Source organism: Aethalodelphis obliquidens, unplaced genomic scaffold (genome assembly GCF_003676395.1).
Source record: "Aethalodelphis obliquidens isolate GAN/ISIS:26980383/991018 unplaced genomic scaffold, ASM367639v1 scaffold112, whole genome shotgun sequence".
Lineage (NCBI taxonomy): Eukaryota > Metazoa > Chordata > Mammalia > Artiodactyla > Delphinidae > Aethalodelphis > Aethalodelphis obliquidens.
In genome coordinates, this window is record NW_020838056.1 from 2,653,849 (window position 1) to 2,677,809 (window position 23,961).

Sequence of the window (23,961 nt, forward strand, 5' to 3'; positions counted from 1 at the left end):
AATGGGACCCAATTAAACTCAAAAGCTTTTGCACAGCAAAGGAAACCATAAATAAAACAAAAAGACAACCCAGAGAATGAGAGAAAATATTTGCGAATGATGCAACCAACAAGGGATTAATCTCCAAAATATACAAACAGTTTATGCAGCTCAATATCAAAAAAACACAAAGCCAATCAAAAAACGGGCAGAAGGACTTCCCTGGTGGTGCAGTGGTTGAGAGTCCGCCTGCCAATGCAGGGGACACGGGTTCGTGCCCCGGTCCGGGAAGATCCCGCATGCCGCGGAGCGGCTAGGCCCATGAGCCGTGGCCACTGAGCGTGCACGTCTGGAGCCTGTGCTCCACAACAGGAGAGGCCACAACAGTGAGAGACCCACGTACCGCAAAAAAAAAAAGGGCAGAAAATCTAAATAGACATTTCTCCAAAGAAGACATTCAGATAGCCAAAACGCACATGAAAAGGTGCTCAACGTTGGTAATTATTAGAGAAATGCAAATCAAAACTACAATGAAGTATCACCTCACACCAGTCAGAATGGCCATCATTACAAAGTCTAAAAAGAATAAATGCTGGAGAGGGTGTGGAGAAAAGGGAACCCCTATATACTGTTGGTGGGAATGTAAATTCGTAACAGCCACTATGGAGAACAGTATGAAGTTTCCTTAAAAACTTAAAAATAGAATTACCATATGATCCAGCAATCCCGCTCATGGGCATATATCCAGAGAAAACCATATTTCAAAAAGATACATGCACCCCAGTGTTCACAGCAGCACTGTTTACAATAGTTAACACATGGAAGCAACCTAAATGTCCATCGACAGGAATGGATAAAGACGATGTGGTGTATATATACAATGGAATATTACTCAGCCATAAAAAAGAATGAAATAAGGCCTTTTGCAGCAACATGGGTGGACCTAGAGATGATGGTACTAAGTGAAGTAAGTCAGACAGAGAAAGACAAATATTATATCACTTATATGTGGAACCTGAAAATTGATACAAATGAACTTATTTACAAAACAGAAACAGACTCAGTCATAAAAAAAACAAACTTATGTTTGCCAAATGGGAAAGGTAGTGGGGGTAATAAATTAGGAGGTTGGGATTGACATATACACACTAGTATATATAAAATAGATAATCAACTAGGACTACTTTATAGCACAGGGAACTCTACTCAATACTCTGTAATAACCTATATGGGAAAAGAATCTGGAAAAGAATGGATATATGTATATGTATAACCGAATCACTTTGCTGTACACCTGAAAATGACAATAAACTAACACAACATTGTAAATCAACTATACTCCCAATATAAAATATTGGCCTGGGAGGTGTCAGGTACATCTGGAGGGAGGCAAGAGTGGGCCTTGCGGTCACCACACCACCAGCTGTCACCCGGCCACTCTGGGGTGAGGCTGAGGTCCAGGTTCCACGAGGGACGGATGCCGGCTCCTGTGTCAGAAGGAAGGCATGCAGCCCAGGATCTCAACCCTTGGCAGGGAGAGAGATGCTCCCGGACAGACGTCAGCTCTCACCCTGGGGCCAGGGCCCTGGCTGCTCCCTGCCCCGTGCCAGCCACTCTTCCGCCTCAGCCTTGACGGCCACGAGACTCAGTGCCGGGCGGCTGGGAGGGGCAGGGAGACAGCACAGGCGCTCACTCCTACAGGCGGAGACAGAGCGGGCAGCGGCCGAGAGCTAGGAGGTGCCAAAGGCCACCGCGGATGGGCTGGGGAAGCCGCAGGACTGTGTCTCCTGCACACCCCTCCAGCTCACCGTCCTGTGCGCTGCCTGAGGGCTGGGGAAGGCCAGGCCGGCCCGCTCGCACCACACTCTCTGGCCCCCGCCCCGTGCCTGGCACAGAGAGCAGCCCTGGAATGCTGGCACAACAGACACCCCCTCAACCCAGCTGTTCACCGTCCACTGGGTTCACCTGGATCCTCTCCTCCATTTGAGTCCTTCCTGCCCTTCTGTTCTCTTAGGTCCCTGGCTCCTATTCTCATCCACAGCCCCACCTTCCATTCTGTTCTTCTGGAAGGACGCCACCTACATGAGATCCTCGCCTACATGGAGAGGCAGGTGCGGATTCACACACATGCACACTCAAGGCACAGCAACCAGGATCCGTGTTGGAGAGCGAGCAGGGCGTGACCATAGGGAGATGCCTGAAATCCTCAGAAGGAACCTCAGGCTTCCTGTTCCAACCACCCTGGACCAGGGGCCTCAGGACATTCCCAGGAACAGAGGCAGGCAGACAGGCCTGAGGTGGGGGCCGAGGGATTTGGTTCAGAAATGACACTCAAAGGCTGGCAGCTGCCAAGCTCTGTCTCAGGGGATCCTGGGGGGATCCCAGAGGGACCCGGGGGGCCCCCACGCAAGGTGCCACTCTCCTGTGGGCGTCCCAAGTCAGCCTGAAGGGCAGGGGACGGGGACGGGCCAGGGCCAAGCCCAAGCCCAGCACGTACAATCACCACTCCGACAGGCACTTCCGCCCAGGCCAGTTCACGGGGCTGGCATCCACGGGCAGCTGCCAGGCACCTGCTGCCGGAGAGAAAAGCCCCATCGCCCCGGCGTTCGTGGAGGGAGGCGCCAGCTCGGATTCCAGAAAGGCGTGCAAGTCGAAGCAGAGCCCCCTCCCCGGATGTGGGCTGACCGGCGGCGGTACGTCCTGCCCTCCCACCCCGCTGTCCTCCGGCCCGGCCTCTGTGGGGCTGAGCTTGCCTCCTGTCTTTGCTCTTGGAGCCGTGTCTCCTGGGGACCGTCTGTCTGCCACTCACCCTCTTGGGCTGCACTCCCTCTTCCTGGACAGCCAGGGACCAGGCTGCTTCTGCCTTCAAGGCAATGGGAGATGCTGCAAAGACGAAGAACGGGGAGGGCTTGACCAAGAGGAGAGGCCGGCTCAACAGAGATAATTGGGCCTCCTGTATCCTGTATCAATCCATCACATTTATAGTCTTCTCTCCAGACAGGAGACAACGAGGAAATGACAAAAGCCAATAAGGCCAATAAATAAAGGGTAATGGAATAACCAGTACAGGCAGCCCATCCCCTGAGCCCCAGAGCCAGGAGCAGGGCTGAGCCCTCCCCTGTATCTGTCTTGACTTCAGCCACAGGCCCCAGGCGACAGGTAACACCGGTCAGCAGCCCCCATGGGGTTTTCAGCTGGAGCTCCAGCTGCTCAGGCCAAAAACCCTCGCATCATCCCTACCTCCTCTCTCTCACACACCCCACATCCAATCCAGCAGGAAATCCTGCCGGCTCTGCCTTCAAAATATATCCCAAGTCAGACCACTCCTCAACACCACCGTCGCCATGCTGGTCTGAGCCACCACCGCCTCTTGCCTGGATTCTTACAAAGTCCTCCTGGTTGGTCCTTGGCCCAGACCGTTCTCAACACAGCAGCCAGTGGCGTCTATTAAAAGGCAAGTTGGGGCTTCCCTGGTGGCGCAGTGGTAGAGAGTCTGCCTGCCAATGCAGCGGACACAGGTTCGTGCCCTGGTCCGGGAGGATCCCACATGCCGCGGAGCAGCTGGGCCCGTGAGCCATGGCCGCTGAGCCTGCGCATCCGGAGCCTGTGCTCCGCAACAGGAGAGGCCACAACAGTGAGAGGCCAGCGTGCCGCAAAAAAAAAAAAAAAAGGCAAGTTGCACAGAACCCCCGAGTGGCCCCCATCACACTCAGAGAACAGCCTGAGCCCTCTGCAGCCCCCCAATGCACCCCGCTCCCCAGGGCCTGTCTGAGCCCGTCTACAACCCCGGCTCTTACTCCACTTCAGCCACACCAGGTCCTTGCTGGCTCCTGCCTAGGCCGTGCACGCCTCACCTGAGGGCTTCAGCAGTGGCTGTTCCCTCTCTGTCACAGTCTTCTCCCAGAGAGTGCATGGCTCCCCTCTTTCCTCTGATGTCACTTTTGCAATGAGGCAACAATGACCATCGTACTTTCTATCCTCTCCAGCCCACTGTTTCTATACTTAAATCAGGGGGATGTGAACTCTTAGCTGCAGCATGCGAAGTCTTAGTTGCAGCATATGAACTCTTAGTTGCAGCATGTGGGATCTAGTTCCCTGACCAGGGATCAAACCTGGGCCCCTTGCATTGGGAGCATGGAGTCTTAGCCACTGGACCATGAGGGAAGTCCCAAAATTCACCCTTTTAAAATGCACAGTGTGGTTAGTTTTGACAAATGTATAAGCAGTATAATCACCACCAAAATCAAGATATCAGATATTTCCATCACGTCCTCATGCTCCTTTATAGTGAACCCCTTCCTCCACCCCAGCCCCTGGCAACCACTGAGCTGTTTTCTGTTCCTATAGATCTACTTTTTCTGGAGAATTCATATAATGGAATAATATCGCACGTAACCTTTGTGTCTGGCTGCTGTCATTCAGCATAATGCATTTGAGCCTCATCCATGTTGCTGCCTGTGTTGGTTTGTTCCTTTTCATTGCTGAGAGGTATTCCATTATATGGATGTACCATGGTTGGTTTTGCATTCAGTAGTTGATAGACATTTGGGTTGTTTACAATTTTTCACCATCAGGTATAAGGCTGCTGCTATCAACATTGTGTACTGGTGTTTGTATGGTCATATGTTTTTATCTCTTGGGTAAATGCCTAGAAATTGAGTTTCAGGGGACAACTAATCAGTTTCATCTGATTAGTGTATGTTTAACTCTATAAGAAGTTGTCAGATGTTTTCCAAAGTGGTTGTTCATCGTCCATTCCTACCAGCAATGAGAGTTCCAGTTGCTCCGTATCCATGCCAACATTTGGAATTGTCAGTCTTTTTTTTTCCTTTAATTTTAGCCAGTTGGGTGGGTGTATCCTATAATTTTAATTTGCATTTCCCTGATGACTAATGATGTTGAGCATCTGTTCATGTGCTTCCTGGCCATTCCTATATCCTCTTTGGTGAAACGTCTGCTATTGTTTTTAAGGAGCTCTAAAGACAGACTTTATATATATATATGTGACATATATATATGTCACCATTTGAAGGAGCAAAACTCCCTGTGTAGTGTGACAACATTCCACCACTCTGCATGGGCTTGCTGCACCATGTGGAGAAACTGACCTCACTGTTCTAGTCTCCATTTTCTCATCTGTAAAATAGGCATGACAATACTTACCTCCTAAGGTAGTGTGAGGATTGTGTAAACTAAGACACATAAAGAATTTACAATAATCCCTAGTACACAGTAGCACTTAATAAATATCCAGCATGATAATGATGAGCATGATTACCAGCCCCCATGTGACTTGTTCATGCCAATCCAATTTCCCTCTTCCAGAGCCCTGTGTTTTCATCTGTAAATGGTTAGGGACAATCTCTAAACCCCTTCCACAGTAACATTCACTGATTTCCTGAACTGCTCTCTGTTTACTAACACACCCCTCACAGGTCCCTTCCTCCACCCAGGGGCACCCCCGATAGCCACCCACCCCCCGGGACACTAGTTACACACACAATGCAGCAGAAAGCTCCCTGCAGCCCGTCCTTCCTGACACGCAGAATGGCCTAGGCCCCAGCTCCTCAGTCACCAATGAGAGGGACCGTGAGAAGCTGGAAGGACCAGGGGGGGACAGTGGAGACTGAGGAAGAGCTGGGAAGGGCAGATGGTGCCAGGCAAGACCAAGGAAGCTGGGAAGGTAGTGTGGCCTTTCTGGGACCCCATCCCCTGCCCCGCAGGGCCCCGCATGCCCTTCCCTCTCCCCACACCACCCTCTCCCTAGCTCAGCTCCACAGCTCAGAGTCGGGGGGTGGGGGACCAGGCCCTCCGTCAGCCACACCCTCCCCCCACCTGACCTCTGGGGGGCTGGATCCCCAAGAGGGCCCCTCCCTGGGGGTGTGGGGCAGGGAGGACAAGAGTGTTGGGAAATCAGTCCACACAGACCTGGGGCTGGTGCCAGGGCGCCACAGGGAGTGGAAGGAGGTGAGAGAAGGGGGCTGACCAGCAGGGCCCAGGCCGCTGGCAGGACAGGCCAGAGGTGGCGACTGGGGAGCTGAGGGACAGGGAGGTTGGGAGAGCGGACGGCGTCACAGGGGCTGGGGGCCTGGGGGTTCTAGAAGCCCAGAGCATGGAGACTAGGAGGCAGTGAGGGGCTGGAGTACAGGAGGCGTGAGGAAGACCAGAGGCCAGGGGCACGGCTGGCTCGGGGTGCTGAAGCTCTGGACTTCCTACCCCCAGTCCTCCATTTCGCTTACACTAAGTGGGCTCTTTACGCCCACTGTCACCTCCTCGATTATGGGCAGCCCGCCCAGCCCTCCTAGCCATCAGCCCAGACTCTCTTGGCACCTTGGCCACAGTGCCCTTCTCTCCCCAAGGCAAGTCACCAACTCAGTGCCACCCTCGCCACCCACCTGCTGCCAGGCCCCAGCTGCAGAGCCCCTCGTGCCAATTTCTCTGCTCCTATGCCCCGGCTGAAGACCACCTGGCCCCATGTGTCTGCTTCCCGCCAGCCCCAGCTGCTGCGTGACCACCCTCCTCCTACTGTAGAGACTCTGGTGTTTGCAGGATAAATAAAAATGGAGCAGTGGGGCCACAGCCTGGCCTGCGAGCCTGATGGCAACGAAACTCCCCAGGTGCGAGGGACAGGAGGCCCTGGAGCCAAAGGAGTCCCTTTCCTCACTCACTCACTCCTGCTAAGTGATGTCAGCCTACACACGGGACCAGCTGGGGAAACTGAGGCATCTGTCCATTCTTCCTTTAGCAAATATGTGCTGAACATCTCCCAGATTCTGGAGAGCACCATAATGAGCACAAACAGACAAGACCCCCGCCCTCATGGAACTCAGTCATGCTGGGGAGATGGACATTAACCTCAAAATCCACAAACCAGAGCTCTTTATAATTACAAAACAGTGAGGGGGTGGGGTGGGACAAAGTACAATGAGTACAAACATCAGGGAAGACCTCTGATGAAGACATGGCATTTTTGTCGACTGAGGTGGGTGTTTCCAGGCAGAGACCAGGAAGGGCAGGTGTGAAGGTCCTGAGGTGGAAGAGTCGTGGCCAGAAGGGTCCACGTCCAGAAGGGAAAGATGGCCCACGTGGCTGGCTTGGGAGTAAGGACGAGCCAGGAGCAGAGTGTGGACGTGATCCAGCGGCACACAAAGAGGTGCCTTGTTGTACATGCTTTCTATTATTTGCAGGGAGGGGCAAGGTTGCCAGCTGGGTTTGTACTTTAGAAAGATCCTACCTCTTGCTCTGAGGGAAAGATCTGTGGGGCATAAGAATGGATGAGGGGAAACAGGTCAGGTGGTCTCTGTAGGGAGAGATGACGGTGGAGGGTGAGAAATTTGGGAGCAATTTGGGATGCAAAATTGGAGAACAGAGTGCCCAAAAATGGGTGAGGAGGTGCCTCTGGTCTCCGACTAGGACAACAAGGAAGGTGCCACAAGAGGCTGTCGGCCTCCTCAGGCCACCTCCTGGGCTGGCCCTCAGGCCTCTGACATCTGCCCCAAAGAGTACTTGGCAAGCAGGGTGGATGATTCACTGGGGGCCTATTCTATTTAAGAATTAATTCTCCACTGTGGAGAACAGTATGGAGGTTCCTTTAAAAATTAAAAATAGAGCTACCATATGATCCAGCAATCCCATTCCTGGGCATATATCCAGAGAGAACCATATTTCAAAAAGATACATGCACCCCAAAGTTCACTGTAGCACTATTTACAATAGCCAAGACATGGAAGCAACCTAAGTGTCCATTGACAGAGGAATGGATAAAGAAGATGAGGTACACAGAGACAATGGAATACTACTCAGCCATAAAAAAGAATGAAATAAGGCCTTTTGCAGCAACATGGATGGACCTAGAGATGATCACACTAAGTGAAGTAAGTCAGAAAGAGAAAGGCAAATATATGATATCACTTATACGTGGCATCTAAAAAATGACACAAATGAACTTACTTACAAAACAGAGACAGACTCACAGACATAAAAAAAAGCAAACTTACTGTTACCAAAGGGGAAGGGGAGGAGATAAATTAGGTGTCTGGGATTAACAGATACACACTACTACATATAAAATAGATAAACAACAAGGACTTACTGTATAGCACAGGGAACTATGTTCAATATCTGTTAATAACCCATAATGGAAAATATCCGGTAATAACCCATAATGGAAAAGAACCTCCTATGTCTACCACAGACAGCAGAAGCTCCACAAGATAGCAAGTTCCTGTACCCGCCTGAAGCATTGTACTATGTCGCTGCTGATAGGAAAACACTGCTTCTCTGGTCGTTGTGAATGTAGCTATATGAACTGCCCCCTGAGCATAGAGCACAAAGGCGGCCTCAGTCAGCTTTTTTTTCTTGGCTGTGTGGCTTGGGGGATCTTAGTTCCCCAACCAGGAATCAAACCTGGGCCCTCAGCAGTGAGAGCTTCAGAGTCCTAACCACTGGACTGGCAGGGAATACTCTCAATCAGCTTTTAATGTTTTCTATCAACCTATCAAGAATTTACATGACACATCCAGTCCCTCTCTTGAGGGAACCTCACCTTCTGCTTGAATTGTTTACAAAACAAAATTGGGGTTGAGGTCTGACGGCACTGCCATGTCACTGTTGAGGACACTTGGACACCTCACAGGATCCAGCCCAGGCTATCAGAAGGCGGTTCCTCAAAGTCACGGGGAGCCCAGGGAGGGAACCCCACTTTGATTCATCTCTAGGTGACACTCCTGTGGATAAATAACCACAGTCTCCAGTCGAGAGCACAAGTGCAGCTCAGCACCTCCCAGCAGTAGCCTGACTCCACGCTGAAGGCAGCGTTCCCCCATGAAACACAGGGGAGCCCTTGCTGGGATCCTGTCACTACCCCTGACCTCTGCTTCCCCAAGATGATTTCATTTCAGAAGCCCCCGGTCCAAGGCCTTTATTGTGGTCACGCCACTCCCACACAATACACCTCCTCCCCTTCTCATCTCAGGATGTAGCAGCTGGATACTGTTTCCTCCATCCCAGAGGCTCTGGGTCCTTCTGTAAATTGATGCACTTCCTCCAGAGGCCAGCTTTCCATACCCCAGATCTCAGAGAGAGGAAGCCTTGAATATAGTCTCAAAACAGTTAACTAACTCCCAAGTGGGGGACCACGGATATGTACTCACGCTACATTTGAATAACTAACAAAGCCAGCCAAGTGGCCTTCCCCGGACTCCAGGCAGTTTCTTCTTAAGCCACACCTGTACCTGCTACCTGTGGACATGGCAAGTGGGCTGCACTAGGCATGTAACCATTCCTGCGGGTCCCCTGAGCTTTGCAGAGGCTTATTTGGAGAGCAGACCTCCAGCGGCACCCCAGCCTTAACCTCAGCACAGGTTTGGGTCTGTGTGCTTTTCATGCTGGAAAAAGGAACATTTCCATGTGGAAATCTTCCAAATGTGTCTTCCCCAATCACCCTGTCACCAGATTGTTCTAAGCAAAAACTTTCTTGTAAATTATCTTTGCCTTTGACTGTTCACACACAAAGGTTACATAGTTGTCTGTCTCTGATATCACACACGTAGCTGGGGAAATGGTTTCAGAGGTTCCCACAGCTGGAATCTCCAGAGGAATTCTGACCAAGAAGGGGGACATGAGGTCATGATGAAGAGGGAAAGAAGGAAAGAGAAGGTGGGGAGGACTCAGAGAGCCAGAGAGGAGAGGGGACTCTATGCAGGTCACCTTGCTCCTTTGCCCCTCCCGTCTCCAAGCTGCAGTTTCATTGGTGCTGCCCCAACCTTCGCATACAAGTGAACAGATGATAAAATGGTCAAGGAGGAACAATAATACACCAGTATCAATGAGCACATGCAGCCCCAAGTCTTGGTTTCTAAATACCATTCTCCATTCACAGGAAATCGGACTCCTTGGTGAAATGGCCGATTCATTGCTAGAGCAGAGAAAAAATACAAAATGAGCCCCGGACCATCCTAGAAAGTAAGAGAGTGCTTAGACTGGTATATACATGTCAAATGACATGGGAGCCAGTTTGAATGGTCCAGTTAGTAAGTTTAGAAGGAGGGAGGGAGTAGCAAATCATCAGTGGATGAAAATTAGGATAAAAGTTTGATGAGGAACATAGTCTCAAAGTATCTTCCCACAGCTGCTCTTTAATTTACTTAATTTAACTGCGGGGGAATTTGGCACACACGTCCTAAACCAAGTGATCAGGGACAACATCGCTACCAAATGGGAAAATGGATATTGCGTGCCTCCCCCAGTGATACTCCGAGAGAGATACAACATCCCCTTTGTGGTAATCTTACCAAAAATGCATAACCTGAAACAAATCATGAGGAAACAGCAACAGAACTTGAGCAACGTCATTCTACAAAATAACTGGCCTAAACTCTTCAAAACTGTCAAGTTCAAGAGACACAAGGAAAGGCCAAGGAATTCTTCCAGATTAAAGGAGACTAAAGGGACATGACAACTAAATGCAACAGGTGGCCCTGGACCAGGAAAAATAAATAAATAGAAAGAAGACATGATTGAGACAACGGATGAAATTTGAATATGGCCTGTGGATTAGATAACAAATTTTCTGATTTTGTTAACTGCATTGTGATTTTGTAAAAGAATATCCTTGTCCTCACCAATACACTCTCAAGTATTTAGGGGTAAAAAGGCATGATGTCTTCAACTTACTCTCAAGTGATTCAGAGAAAAAAATCTGTATGTGTATATACTATGTATAGTATATATACAATATAGAATATACAGTATATTATACATACATATATGTAGAGAGACAATTATAAAATTAATGAGCAAAATATAAATAATTGGTGACTCTGCATAAAGGATGTATGTGAAATCACATTAAAGTAAAATTTACACAAATAATAATAATGGCCAACAACTCCATGGTTCTTACTCCGTGGCAGGTGCTGTTCAAATACTTTACATGTAGTAACTCATTTGATACTTGCAAGAGTCCTACAAGGAATGTGGTACTATCGTCCACGTTGTCATCTTCCTTTTGCAGATGGGGGAACTGAGGCACAGAGCAGTTAAGATGGCAGAGCTGAGATCTGACCCCAGGTCAACCTGCCTGGCTGCAGAGTCTGTGCTCTTAGCCAGTGGGCCTTGATGCCTCATGAGCTGTGCAGCGGCTGAGAACGGAACCCGGGGATGGGAACATACACAGAGGACACGCACATCTTTACACCCAAATGCACATGGATGGGCTGCCCGATGCACAATGGTGGCAGACTGAGAATCAAAGCAATCTTCAGCTCTGAACACGTTAGCGAGCCTCTGAGAAAGCAGAAGGAAGCTCCGAGTTGAGTGCCTTAGGCCTGGGGGCAAAGACCCTCCTTCCCGGGGGTGTCCTGCAGCCTCTAGCCCAGCCTGTTTGCCTTTCCCTTCCCCTTCCTGAGAGCTCCAAGCTCAGTTTCTCTTCTTCTCAGACCCCTAGGCCCACAAACCCAGAAATTAGGGGTTTCTGGCCTTGGCCTGCTGGTGGTGAACACTGGCTGGGGCCTTGGAGGAAAGAAGGTGGGCCCCGATGAAACAGTGGCCCCAAAGTCAGAGTTGAGGGGGGATGACTGAAAGCTGATGGCCACAGAGACTGGAGGAGACTGGGTGAGGGCAGGAGATGAGAGGACCATCTAGGCCCCAGCCCCACGGTCACTGCAGGAGCAGCTTGGCAGGGGTGGCTGTCCTCCTCGGCTCTTTGCCAGAAAGGACTGAGGGAGTTCTGCTCCCTGCACCCCTGAGGAGGCTGAACCTCGCTGGCCGAGTGTCAGGGAGGATGGGGCTGCTTGGGCCTGTCCAGCCCAGCAGGGAAAAGGGGGTGGGGGAGGAAGGCGCTGACGTCCGGATTCAGCAGAGACCTGGACCCCCGCCATCCCCTCCCCACTGAAGGACCTGTCACAAGGCGGCCGTGGCTCACACCCGCTTATCGGGGCTGGGGTGTGGAGAGGGTGTCGCGGACGGGAGATAGGACTGGGACAGGGCTGTCCACACCGGCCTGCTCTGCCTCTCCCTCATTCACACCTCCTCTGAGGCCCCTCAGCCCACTACCCCCCGCACCTCCAGGCTGCCCCTGCATATCTCCCTGCAAAGCACCCCTGCAGGCTGCATTATGAGAAGGAGTGCTCTGCCCTGGGCAGTCAGAACACCGAACACAGAGGGACCCTGGAGAGTGTCCGGCCCAATCTCACGTTGCACACAGGGGACTAGGCGTAAGGGGGTGCCACTTACCTGAAATCATATTGCAAGTATGCAGAGGAGCAGAGCTAGGCTCTGACCCTAGACCAGAGCTTGTAAGGCTCCGAGCCTCAGCCAGGGAGCCCGGAGGAAGGGTCCCAGGGCCACAGTGAAGGAGACGTCGCAGCACACTTACCCCTGAGGAATCCCAGTCTATTCAAGTTTCAGCCTCATATGGGGAAAGAGGACATAGACACGTCACACTGTCCTGGACTCCAGTGACCTTGGAGAAGATCCAAGGTCTCTGCCCGTGTCTGAATGGCAATGACAGCGAGAGGTTGAAGGCTCCCTCTGCAGTGTGGGGCAGTGCGGGGCAGAGAGGCGAGAGGGGGCACACAGCACAGAAATCAGGAGGCCGGGGGAGAAGTCAGGGGCCCATCATGGGAGGTGGAGGGAACTAAAATATGTGTCCTGCCTAGTGGGCTAAGAAAGAGCCAGTTGGGCCCCAGATGTGCCAAGGCCTCGGAGCTCCTGGGGAGGCCCGGCAAATTCAAGGCCACTGTCTGCCACTGTCCCCAGACTTAGAAGACATTTGGGCAGAAATGAGCCCTGGCATCACCAGAGGCATGACGGTTCATCCTGTGCCTGTCGAGGAACTGGGGCTGGGGGAGGCAGAGGAGAGAAATAATTCCAAGATCCTGGCTGGGGGCAGGGGAGAGGGCAGGGTTCCACACCTGCACACAGCTGGAAGACCTAAATTTAACTCCGCTTCTCTCTGGGCCAAACACACAAAAGCCCTGCTCAGCACACTCTGACGGGCACCTCCGTGCTCCCATCTTCCCACTGGGACGGGCGGCCTCAGGACCAGACCCTGTGGATCCTGATGAAAAGTGAGTGGGGAAAGCGCCCGGGGAACTCCAGCCGGCTGGAAGTAGTGCTCAGCACGCCGCTGGGAGTCATCCCAGCACAGGGCCCTGCTCCACGCAGCGCCTGCCCACAAGCTCACAGCCAGAACAATGCACATGCCTTCCTCCCTCCTCTGAGAAGCCATCATCTCAGAGGCCAGTCTCTGTGTTCCCTGCAGGGGGACTGGCCCCCCCAGCCAGGCCCTAGTCCTCAGCCTTCCTGGGTTCCCTCACAGGGACCATGAGCGCAGTGACACTCAAGCAGGATAAGCTCAACATTTCCGACTTGCTGGTAACTCCATAACACGTCTTGGGCACGTGCTGTTTACAGAACCCTCTGGAGGCCGCAGAAAGGAGTCAACTCTGCAATCTGCCTGCCTCCAGGAAGTTAGCAGGCCTTGGAGGGCAAAGACAAGTAAATGATGAATGACTGAACTACAAAGCAAAGTAAAGTAACGGCAACAGCCTTGCGGGGTGGAGGGCAAACATTACATGTGTAAGTGGGAAGATGGGCTGGGCAGTCTCCCTGCATAGCACAGGTGTCCAAAGCGCTGGCCCAGCCGTGCTGTGTGCAACCAGAGGTGCAGTGGGCAATCTCCCTGTCCCAGAGTGACTCACAGGCAAATTTTCATGGAGACCTATTTCTGCATTGTACAATCAATTTAGTGTTTTTTTTTTTTAAGACATAGAAGAGAATTGAATGTAAGTTCTGAAAATATCAGAGCCCATTATTATCACATGAAACTTGCTGCATGGGTATGTGAAGCAGGTTGCCATGTAAAATGAATTTTTTACCAAAGGGACCTTCCTTGGCTCTTGTCTCCTTCAATGTTTTTAACGGACACATTGAAGGCTTGTTTTTCCAATCTGCAATCTCAAAGCTGGGAGGCATAGCTAACATGTCAGATGGCCAAATCAGGATCATCGAGAATGTGAACTCGCCTGAAGATGGGTAGGAATTATAATCAAGTGGAATCTTAATAGTTGGGCATACATAAAATGCCATATTTGTGTTCCAGAAATTGACTACGTGAGCACATGATGAGAAAGTGATTTGACAGTAGATCATGTGGAAAAGACCCGAAGCCGTTAGTTGGAGCGAGTCCCACGTGAACCAGTGGTATAGTGAGAAAAGTGGGGTGTCAATCCCCCACCTCGATTCAGCACTGCTATCACCTCACCCTGAATGCTTTGTCCAGACGTGGTCGCCACACCAGGAAGACATGTGAAATCATGGTGAAGGGTCTGAAATCCATGAATGCCTGGGCATGAAGTGAGATGCCCTGATGTCATTAGGAGCACCTTATCTCTAAAGGGCTATCAGGTGAAAGTAGGTGCCAGCCAGTTCTGTGTAGCCTGGAAAGGCGGTTAGGGCCTGTCATTGATGAGCAGGAGTTACAGGGGAAGGTTTCAGCTGAATGTTATGCAGCTCTTCTATAAAGAAAATTGGGCACCTGGGGGCCTAATGGGATAGGAGAAAGTTTTCCCTTGATAGTCACAAGGTCAAACTCAAAGACCACCTGCTTGCCAGAAGACTTCTGTCTAAGGAATGTGTGCCTTGGGGGAGGGTGGGAGCAAAGAAGGGCATATGGTCCGGTTCCAAATCCTGGTTGCTCCTCAGGATTGCCAGTGTTGCTTGTTTAGAAAATACAGATTCCAGCTTCACATCGGATCTACTGAATCAAAATCTTCAAGTGTGGGGTTGGAGAATCTACTATTCTTTTGAAGCTCACCAGGCAGACTATTCTAGATTGAGAGACTAGACATAATTAACAAAATATAATATAGGAACCTTGATTGAAGCCTGGATGTTTCAAAAAAGTATAAAAAACATTTGGGGAACATGCAGGCAAATTCTAATTGAGATTGTTTATTAGACGATATCGAATGCTTGATAATTTTCTTAGATGTGATAATAGTTACTTTGGAAATAGGGGAATGTCTTTTTTCTTAGGTAATTCAGGCTGAAGTATGAAAAAGTGAAGTGCTGTGCACTATTCACAATAGCCAAGACATGGAAGCAACCTAAATGTCCATCGACAGGTGAATGGATAAAGAAGATGTGGTACATATAGACAATGAAATATTACTCAGCCATAAAAAAGAATGAAATAATGCCATTTGCAGCAACACGGATGGACGTAGAGATGATCACAGTAAGTGAAGTAAGACAGACAAAGACAAACATCACATGATATCACTTATATGTGGAATCTAAAATATGATACAAATGAACCTACCTACGAAACAGACTCACAGACATAGAGAACAGACTTGTGGTTGCCAAGGGGGAGGGGGCTGGGGGAGGGATGGAGTGGGAGGTTGGGGTTAGCAGGTGTAAGCTATTATATATAGGATGATAAATAACAAGGTCTTACTGTATAGCACAGAGAACTGTATTCAATATCCTATGGTAAACCATAATGGAAAGGAATAATTTAAAAAAGAATGTGTAACTGAATCACTTTGCTTACAGCAGAAATTAACTTTGTAAGTCAACTATACTTCAATTTAAAAAAATAAAGTAAAAAAACAGCAAAGGACTTCCCTGGTGGTGCAGTGGTTAAGAATCTGCCTGCCGATGCAGGGAACACGGGTTCGAGCCCTGGTCCGGGAAGGTCCCACATGCCGTGGAGCAGCTAAGCCCATGCGCCACAGCTACTGAGCCTGCGCTCTAGAGCCCGTGCTCCGCAACAAGAGAAGCCACCGCAATGAGAAGCCTGCGCACCACAATGAATAGTAGCCCCCACTTGCCGCAACTAGAGAAAGCCCACGTGCAGCAACAAAGACCCAACGCAGCCAAAAAGAAAAAAAAAAAAAAACAAACAGAAAAAAGAAAAGTGAAGTGCTGTGTCTACAACTTACATTTTTTTTAGACAATAAGTTACTTTTAAATGGTTCAAGACAAGAACGCAAATGAAACACAGTATGGAGGGAGAGGGCATTCGTTGCACTTTCAACTTTTCTGAAAGCTTGAAATTATTCAAAATAAAATTGGGGGGAAAAATTAAACTCTCTAGGCTTCTCTGATGTGAGCCAAACATGAGGCGCACTGGAAGAGATGACCCCTCCTGTCCCATCCAGCCTGAGAGCCTGGAGCCTGCCTACTGAGGCTCTGTGCTGGGGCGAGGTCCCAGCGGTGTGGCATTAGGCCACAGTGACCCCTAGAGGTGCTGTGCACTCAGGGTGAACCAGCCCTTGGCCGAATTGTCAAGTTCAGGAACGTGGAAGAGAAGCCCATCCAAGCACCCCATCTCCCCTGCCCCAAATTATACAGAGTGCAGTGCATCCCACTCGGCCCTCTGATGACCTGAGGGTTGGTCCCTGGAGGTGAGGCTGGACTGCAAAAGCAGCACTGGATCCCCTGATAGACCATCTCCATGACGACAACCAGAAAAGCAGGCCAGGTGGAGAGGCTGGGCATGGATGTGGGCAAGAGCAGGGCTTCCATGGTCGATGTGAGGCTACCCCTGACCAGCTCCACCAGAATGAATTAGAGGCTCAAGGAGGAGAGTGAGGGCCCAGAAAGGGGAAGGGTACACAGGGTGGATGTGGTAGGGAGTTAGCAGGGAACAGAACAGCAGACCCTGGGGTCGGGGACAGGCCGCTGACGGGAAATTGGAGATTCGTCATGTTAACACCAATGACATTTATGGACTCACGATCAAGGCAGGGAACACAGGCGACATGGTAATACTCACAGTCACTCCAAGAGCAGGGCTGCAGGCTGAGCCCAGCTCTGCAAGAAGCCATTCCCTCAAGATCAGACTCTGTATCTCCTGCTGGGCTCTATTCTAAGTCCTGAAGGAGGGGCGGAGGTTTTCAGTCGTTTGAAGATGGAGTCACAAGTGCAGAAACACTAACAGGTATTTAAGGGGCTAGCACACCCATCCTACCTTTGCCACTTGTGTAAGGTCCCCCTTTGCTGCATACGATATAGGCGAAATAGTCTCAATCCATAGACCAAAGAACCTGAAGTCTCTAAAAACGATGTTACTGCAGGTGGAGAGAGATTAGGGAGTGAGTCCCTCGCCCCCAGAGGGGGGTCCCAGCAGCAGAGCCTGGGTCCTTCTCCCTCGGCAGCCTCCCTCAGACCAGGGGCTCCCTGAGCATAAACAGAGTGGAAGGCAGAGTCCCAGGTGCAGCCTGAGACCACGGCAGGACCCGGAGAGGGCCCGGCTGGATGGTGATTGGCTCAGGTCAGTAATGAGGTGCTTCTTTGACCAGAGGGACACACCTGATGCTGGGGGGGAGGCCTAGGGCTCTGCTGCGTCTGAATCCAAGTACTCAACAGTCCCACGGGGGAGGCAGAAGTGATCTGATCCAGAGGAAAGTCCTGAGCTCTACCCAGTGTTTACATTTCAAAGTTTGTTTTGGAGGGACTCTTAGCGGAAGTGTTGAGACAATTCAAGCATCACTTGTCGTATATCAACAAAACTTCTACATATAAAAATGAGGACTGGGAGACTGCTTTTTTAATTGTAAGTAGTTATCTCTTCTTTTTCACAATGACCAGGTAGCATTTTTCATAGGAACTAAAAACATGTTAAGACACTTTATTGATCTAAAAATCAAGATTCTCTACCATTGAGGTGGTGACACAGGAGTGAGAACAACATGGGAATAACCCCCAAGGCTGCTGGAAATTCAGGTCAGAGGAGAATGTAGTGACAGGCCCCGGGGACAGTGGATGGGGGCTTGCCTCTTGAGATGGGCGGTAGGACCTCTCCCACAGAGCCGCCCTCAGGCTCCTGGAAAAACACCCAGACCCCACTGTCACCTCTCCAACAAGGAGAGAAAGTAACAGAGTTTTTGGTCACAGTGACATTTGGGCTCTTTATCCCTGAGAAGAAGAAGACTGGCACAAGCTAATGGGGAACAGTGTGATAAAACAGGCAGGTATTAATTGGGCTGCAGTGTTCTGACCCCCCAACTTCTTTCTTTTTTACCCAAATAAAGCAGAATAATGTCAATCATTATCATCTTACCTTTATCTTAAAGCCTTGGCATGTCTGTTAGAGACAAACACAAAGCACCATGAAAACTGTTCTAGTAACAGCACTTGGAAAGACAGCAGTGACAGGACACAGTCAGACAAGTTCCTGTGCCCTATTTTAAGACATTTTACTGCCTACACTTATGAAAGCCCATGAAAGGATTCCACATAAACCCAAATCTAGAGATCTGGCTCAGAAAACAGCCACTGTTTCCCCCAGAGGTAACAGTTTTTGGGTCTTTGGGCCAACCACCAGCCCTATGTATGCCATCCAGGTAGGCACGCTGGCACAAAGGTGAGTGAGCCACCAGCTGGTGAATCTGTGGGCACAGACCCTTCTAAGGTTCCTCAATCTCTAGAACAAAAAGCCCATCTGGAAAGCAAGGAACACATCGATTTGGCACCAGCCAGTCTCTAGAAGAATTGCATTTCTGAAGGCAAATAGGGACCTTGATAAACCCCAAAAAGCACTGACCTTTAACCTTCAAATACCTGTGACTGTTTCTTCCCAAAGAACTAAGGAGGGTTCAAGTCAGAGGACATTAAAGTCCCTCTGGCTCGATGGCAGACAAGGAACCAGACCCCTCTTACCAAGCAGGCCCCAGGATCACAGACACCCCTTCCATCACTCAGGACATATGTCTTTCTGAGTCAAAAGCCTCTGTGTCAGGGAAGATTTTAATGTACCCCATGTTGTGTGCCCATTCCTTGTGGATTACTTCTTTGGGAAGATGAACCTTGGGCAAAACACTTCAGCTCTCTAAGCCTCAATTTCCTCTTGGGTAAAATGAGGATAGTGGTATTTCCCTCAGGGGGTAGTTGTAAGATAATACACGTAAAGCACTGAGCTTAGTATATAGAACATACTAAGTGAGCAGAAAATGTAGTTGACAGAAGAGGAGGAACAGCAGGCCCATGAGGGGAGGAACAAGAAACAAATATATGATACACATGGTCAGGACAATGCATAGGGGATCTCCAAAAGCCATCTCTAAGACCAGCTCAAGTCCCAGGGAAAGAACACGTACAATATTTGGTTCCACGAAGGCTGAGCAGATACATCAAAGACACTGTATGATGCGGAGGCAGAAAATATAACGCCTTCACGTACAATACATCCAGAGAGACACGCACACAGAGTCATCCTACAGACACAGCCCTCCTGTTAACTTGACACAAGACCAGCCCGTGATCTGCAGGCGTTAACAGTTTCCTTAGTTTCCCACGTCAAATAAAATACCAACCAAAACATTTGACATCCTTGATCTTTTGGGGAGAAATTTAGTCTGAAATTTAGGAGTCCATCATTTTAAAGCAGAGCCACAAAAACATAGTATCCCAAAGAGGCTGCACCTGCTTCATTACAGACAATGTCGCACTTCTGAGAGGTGAACTACGAGGGCTTTCTTTCCAGGACCCCTGACTGCTCTGAGCTTTGAGTTCTTCCAGCTTCTTCTTGCAGTGAGTCATGAAGTCCTCACTGGGTTCAATGCCTGCGTTCCGCAAATTTTCCATGAAAGGATTTTCCAGTCTGAGTACCGATCGGGCTCCCTGAATCTTTCTTGTGCTCAGAGTGAACTTCCTGAAATCCAGGAGCTTACAGGTGTCCACCAAGCAGATGTTCCTGATGTCACTATTTCCATCCAGATGAGGGAAAAACACCAGTCCTGACAACTTCTCCAGGTTCTGCAAGCTCACCTGGAGCTCACTTAATTGGGGCTGGAAGCCAATGGCCTCGCTGGGCACCACGAAGCCCCTAGTGCCAGGGGCTCAGTAGACCCTGGGCTTCTGCGCACCAGGATCGCCTTGCAGAGGTGGGAGGGCACCGCCACATTGTCCTCGCCAATCACCTAAAAACAAAGCAGCTGTATTAGTGATGCTAATTTGCACTAGCAGGTCCCAAATTTTTCCTGAAAAGACTTTTAGATGCATTTCTGAAAATGTACTTACAAACTACCCCACCCCATCCCCAATGGATTTAAATTCAACTGCCAAAGGTAATAATAACCAAGATACAGACTCACAGAGAAGATGAGCATTTAACAGGTAGATTCTGATTGTCTTTAAAGTAACACCACCCCAAAGAGCAGGGGTCCCATTCTCTGCTCTTTGTAGGACAATGGAATGCCAGGAGTGGGTCCTGAGTTTTTTAATGGACAAGAAAAGCTTTGCCTTTTCCTTGTCTCATAATCAGAACTTTTGGGGCTCCTAACATTCAAAGGTCAAAACGGCCAGCTTGGGGAACTCCCAGCTCTAGAAATAAAAATATGGCCTTGGTTTATCAAATTCGCTAGGGAGCTAAACAAACAGCCTTTCAAGAAACGCCCAGACACACCACATCAGTATTACTATCTCCAGTATCACCTAGACTGTGGCTCATTTTAAAAATTACATTAGGTAAATGTAAATGCTGTTTGCTCAGAGTTCTGCACACTCTTAGGGCTGCTATCAAACACAGAACCCCTGAATGTGTCATCAAATCAGACACTTTGGAAAGGTATCCACACAACGAAAAAGCCAGAGCCAGGGTCGGGCCTGAAAACAACTTGGCTGCCTGTGGAGGCTGGCTGTAATAATGAAATAACACTGTTATGAAACCTTTTCAAATTTCCTTCCAATTGGCTTAGAAGCCATTATCTGCTTTCTGGAAAAGAAAAAAATGAACGTCCATTTCCTTAATGGTCTCCAATAAAATGACACAATCCAGCTACAATACGCTTGTGGTACTACTGCTCCTCCCGGGCCGGCCCTTCTTTGGCAAGAGGCCTCCCTTCCAGGCCAAACCCGCTCGCTGTGGGAGGCCCCGCTGGGAGCCCAGATAAGGCAGAGGGATGAGAGCTACAGAGGATTCTTTTCTGCTTTTCCCAAGCTCCTACCCATACGGCGCACAGCCTAACAACTCCGAGGCCATCTGCTGCCTAACACGCAGGGAAGTCCCACCGCCAAGGCCAACTGCATGGCTGCAGGGAAGACCCATCATTCCACAGGAATGATCTCTGTAACTGTCTTGGAAGTTAGTGAAAGTGGTTGGTCAGGGTGCAGTTTGGAGTAAGGTTTACGAAACTACACAATCCCCTCCAGCAAGTCATTTATGCAGCTGGGAAAATAAACATGCCGTTCAGGACAAAAAACATACTGAACATGAATGCAATGGAGGGTCACACCTAGCGCACGGATCACCAAGAGATGTTAATTCAACACTGCACCTCAGAGGTCCTGCGCCCGGCACTGCTGGAAATACCGAAAGGAATAAGCTTTAAAGTAAACTCATTTGGCGCTGCTCTCAAGAAGCTTCCCATCCAGGGGAAGAGTCAACACCCACAGTGTGGTGAGACGCAGCCGACACAGAGCAGCAGCAGCAGCACTGAGTGGGCGGGTGCAGGGGAAGTCAAGGACCAGAGCTGAAGGTGTGGCTGCAGCTGAGCCTTAGTTTACAAGGTGGGGAGAAGTTTAAATGGGCTTCAGGTGGTCCAGTCACTAACTAGCTGGGGAGCCAACAGTTAAGCAGCTCCTTGGTGTCACCTGGTGGACATTTTCCATCACTGCAGCACAGATCTCAGACTCCCAGCTATCTGGAGCCTTAGGAGACGCGTCACTTGATTTTATTCTCTCCTCACCGACTCCTTGTCTACAAACAAATGACAACTCTCAAAAAACTTAATCAGTCATGGCCATGTGCTGCTAAGCAGGGCTTCTAATCAGGTGCGTTAAATTCCAGCCAAAAGTAAAGAAGCTTGATATTTTAAGATCCATGGATTTACCACATGGAAATCTACCGTTTCTATTAGATTTTCAAAAACTCTCACATAGCTAGAGGACCTCTAATACTACCTTTGAGAAACCTCACGAACACAGAAATTCCTACTAAGAACCACAAAGTGTGACTCTTCCACCCATGACTTACGATATTTCAACAAAGAGGAGATAAAATACTAGTCCCAGAAATAAAGAGAAAAATGAAAACTTAGCCAACTCACTATCTTCTCTGATTCAGTCCACTTTGTTCTCAGGAAGTAAACATATTTAACGTATCTAAGATAGGAACCAGTCCTATTTGGAAATTCAGAAAACTCGTTTCTTCCCTGATTTTAAAACTTAAAAAAAAAAAAACCTGAAATATCTTAGAGCTATCTTCTCTGTAGACAACTCAACCTACATAATAAATTCTTCCCACTTTTGGGAAAACTGGAAATGTTTCTAGAAACTAGGGTACTGAAGCAGAATGGTTCAGCAGATTGAAACCCCAGGGACCTGGGGCTTTGGCATGAAGTTGCAAGTCACGACCATTGGTATCTTCTTTTTTCATTCATAAAATGAGTAATAACAATCCCCAAGCTATCCCATAGAATAGTTCCGAAGATATAAAGACAGGTTAGTTTAAAAAAAAAAAGATTTTGAAATCTGCAAGGCCTATGTAAAAAGCTATTTTTGTAGCATATGTCATTCAAAAGACAGGAATGCAATTGCATTTGGTACAAAAGGTGGTTCTGCAGAGGGATAGTGGAGAAACATGGGATCAAGCAAGATTAGACCAGTTCAAGGTAGACAATAGGGTTTCAGGAGAAGAAAACAGGTTGGACACAAATGACACCCTAAACAAAGGACTCGAGGGCTTAACGTGAACCAAGTCTTTAGTATCAGTAAATCAGCAATAATCCTTTTCCTATGACATTTAGGTATAAAAATACTTTACAAAAGGAAATCTTTGCTGCTGTTAAATTACCAGAAAGCACTGAACTCTTGTCAAGGCTGTAACAAAAGCTGGAAATCAACTGGGAATCACTAGAAAATACAATATATATAACAATCATAAAGCTGGCACTTGTGACCTGAAATTAGTTTCCGTACGTGCTGGCCTGCGCTCGTTCCCTCCTATCCAAGAGACAGAGATGACAATTTGCTCCCCCTTCCCACCCCCAACTCCACACACACAGAGCTGGGCCTTCATGCTGACTCAGTGCCAGCAGAGACTGGCCACAAACGACACCCAGGCTAAGCCTGCCCTCTGTCATGTCATATCTGCAGCAACTGTGCCTTAAGTGAAATAGCAAGCAGCATCGTGAGGAAAAATTATGTACCTGCAAGACTCAGATAGATAGATAGATATTTGGTTACATTCCCCTGGTAAGACAAAAAAAAGAAATTCTAAAAATAAAACTGTTGGACACCTCAAGAGATAAAGCCCTTAAAATAAAGTCATGCCAATCAAGAGAAAGAAAGAGACCATGACAGAGTGATAAATAGGGAGGAACCAGAAGTGAGGGAGTCACAGGGGTGGGGAGTCAACAGGGGTGTGGCAGCCCCGTGTGCTACCGGTAAAGCCTCTGCGGGAGCTCAAACCCTGGGAGACGGTGCTTCCCACACGGGGCATCCACCCAGCGCAGAGGTGGGAGATGCCAGGCCAGTGAAATAAGCACATTTTCCCAAACTGTCAATTCCACTGGGTGATTTAGGATGGGGGTAAAGAAATAGTTAACCAGTAAAAGAAGTAATTTCAATTAAAACAAATAGATATGAAAATGAAGATTGCCTAAAGATAAAAGAGGAGAGTTCAAAAAAAATTCCCGATCACTTCAGCTGATGCCTCAAGATCCCTGGAGACATATTTTTGATTTCCTCCCCCTCCAGGAATTGTGGAAGTTTGGAAAATAATGCTGTAGAAGGAAAACACAGACTGTTAAGTACTTCTAACATCACCACCACCACCACTACTGAGCTGTCAAATCTGAACCTCACTTTCTTGCCAGGTCAATTATAATGTTCAGGCCAGGATCTTCAGGTATGTTTCACTTGTCTTGATTCAGTCTTTTCTAGAAATAGGCACATGGATGACCTAAGCTATAATAAAGGGGGTGATTCTGATTAGAGCTGTCAGATGACTCACTCTGATAAAATCATTGC

The 23,961-nt window shown here is 48.9% G+C and overlaps 1 long non-coding RNA gene across 1 annotated transcript; it reads right to left on the bottom strand.

The window, feature by feature from the left end:
• Positions 1-1,521: 1,521 nt before the first annotated feature.
• Positions 1,522-16,832, bottom strand: LOC113615082 (uncharacterized). Its single transcript, XR_003430902.1, has 3 exons — positions 16,766-16,832; positions 2,477-2,842; positions 1,522-2,074 (listed from the first exon to the last, which is right to left on the bottom strand). It is a non-coding gene; the product is annotated as an uncharacterized LOC113615082 (long non-coding RNA).
• Between the last annotated feature and the right edge of the window lie 7,129 nt (positions 16,833-23,961).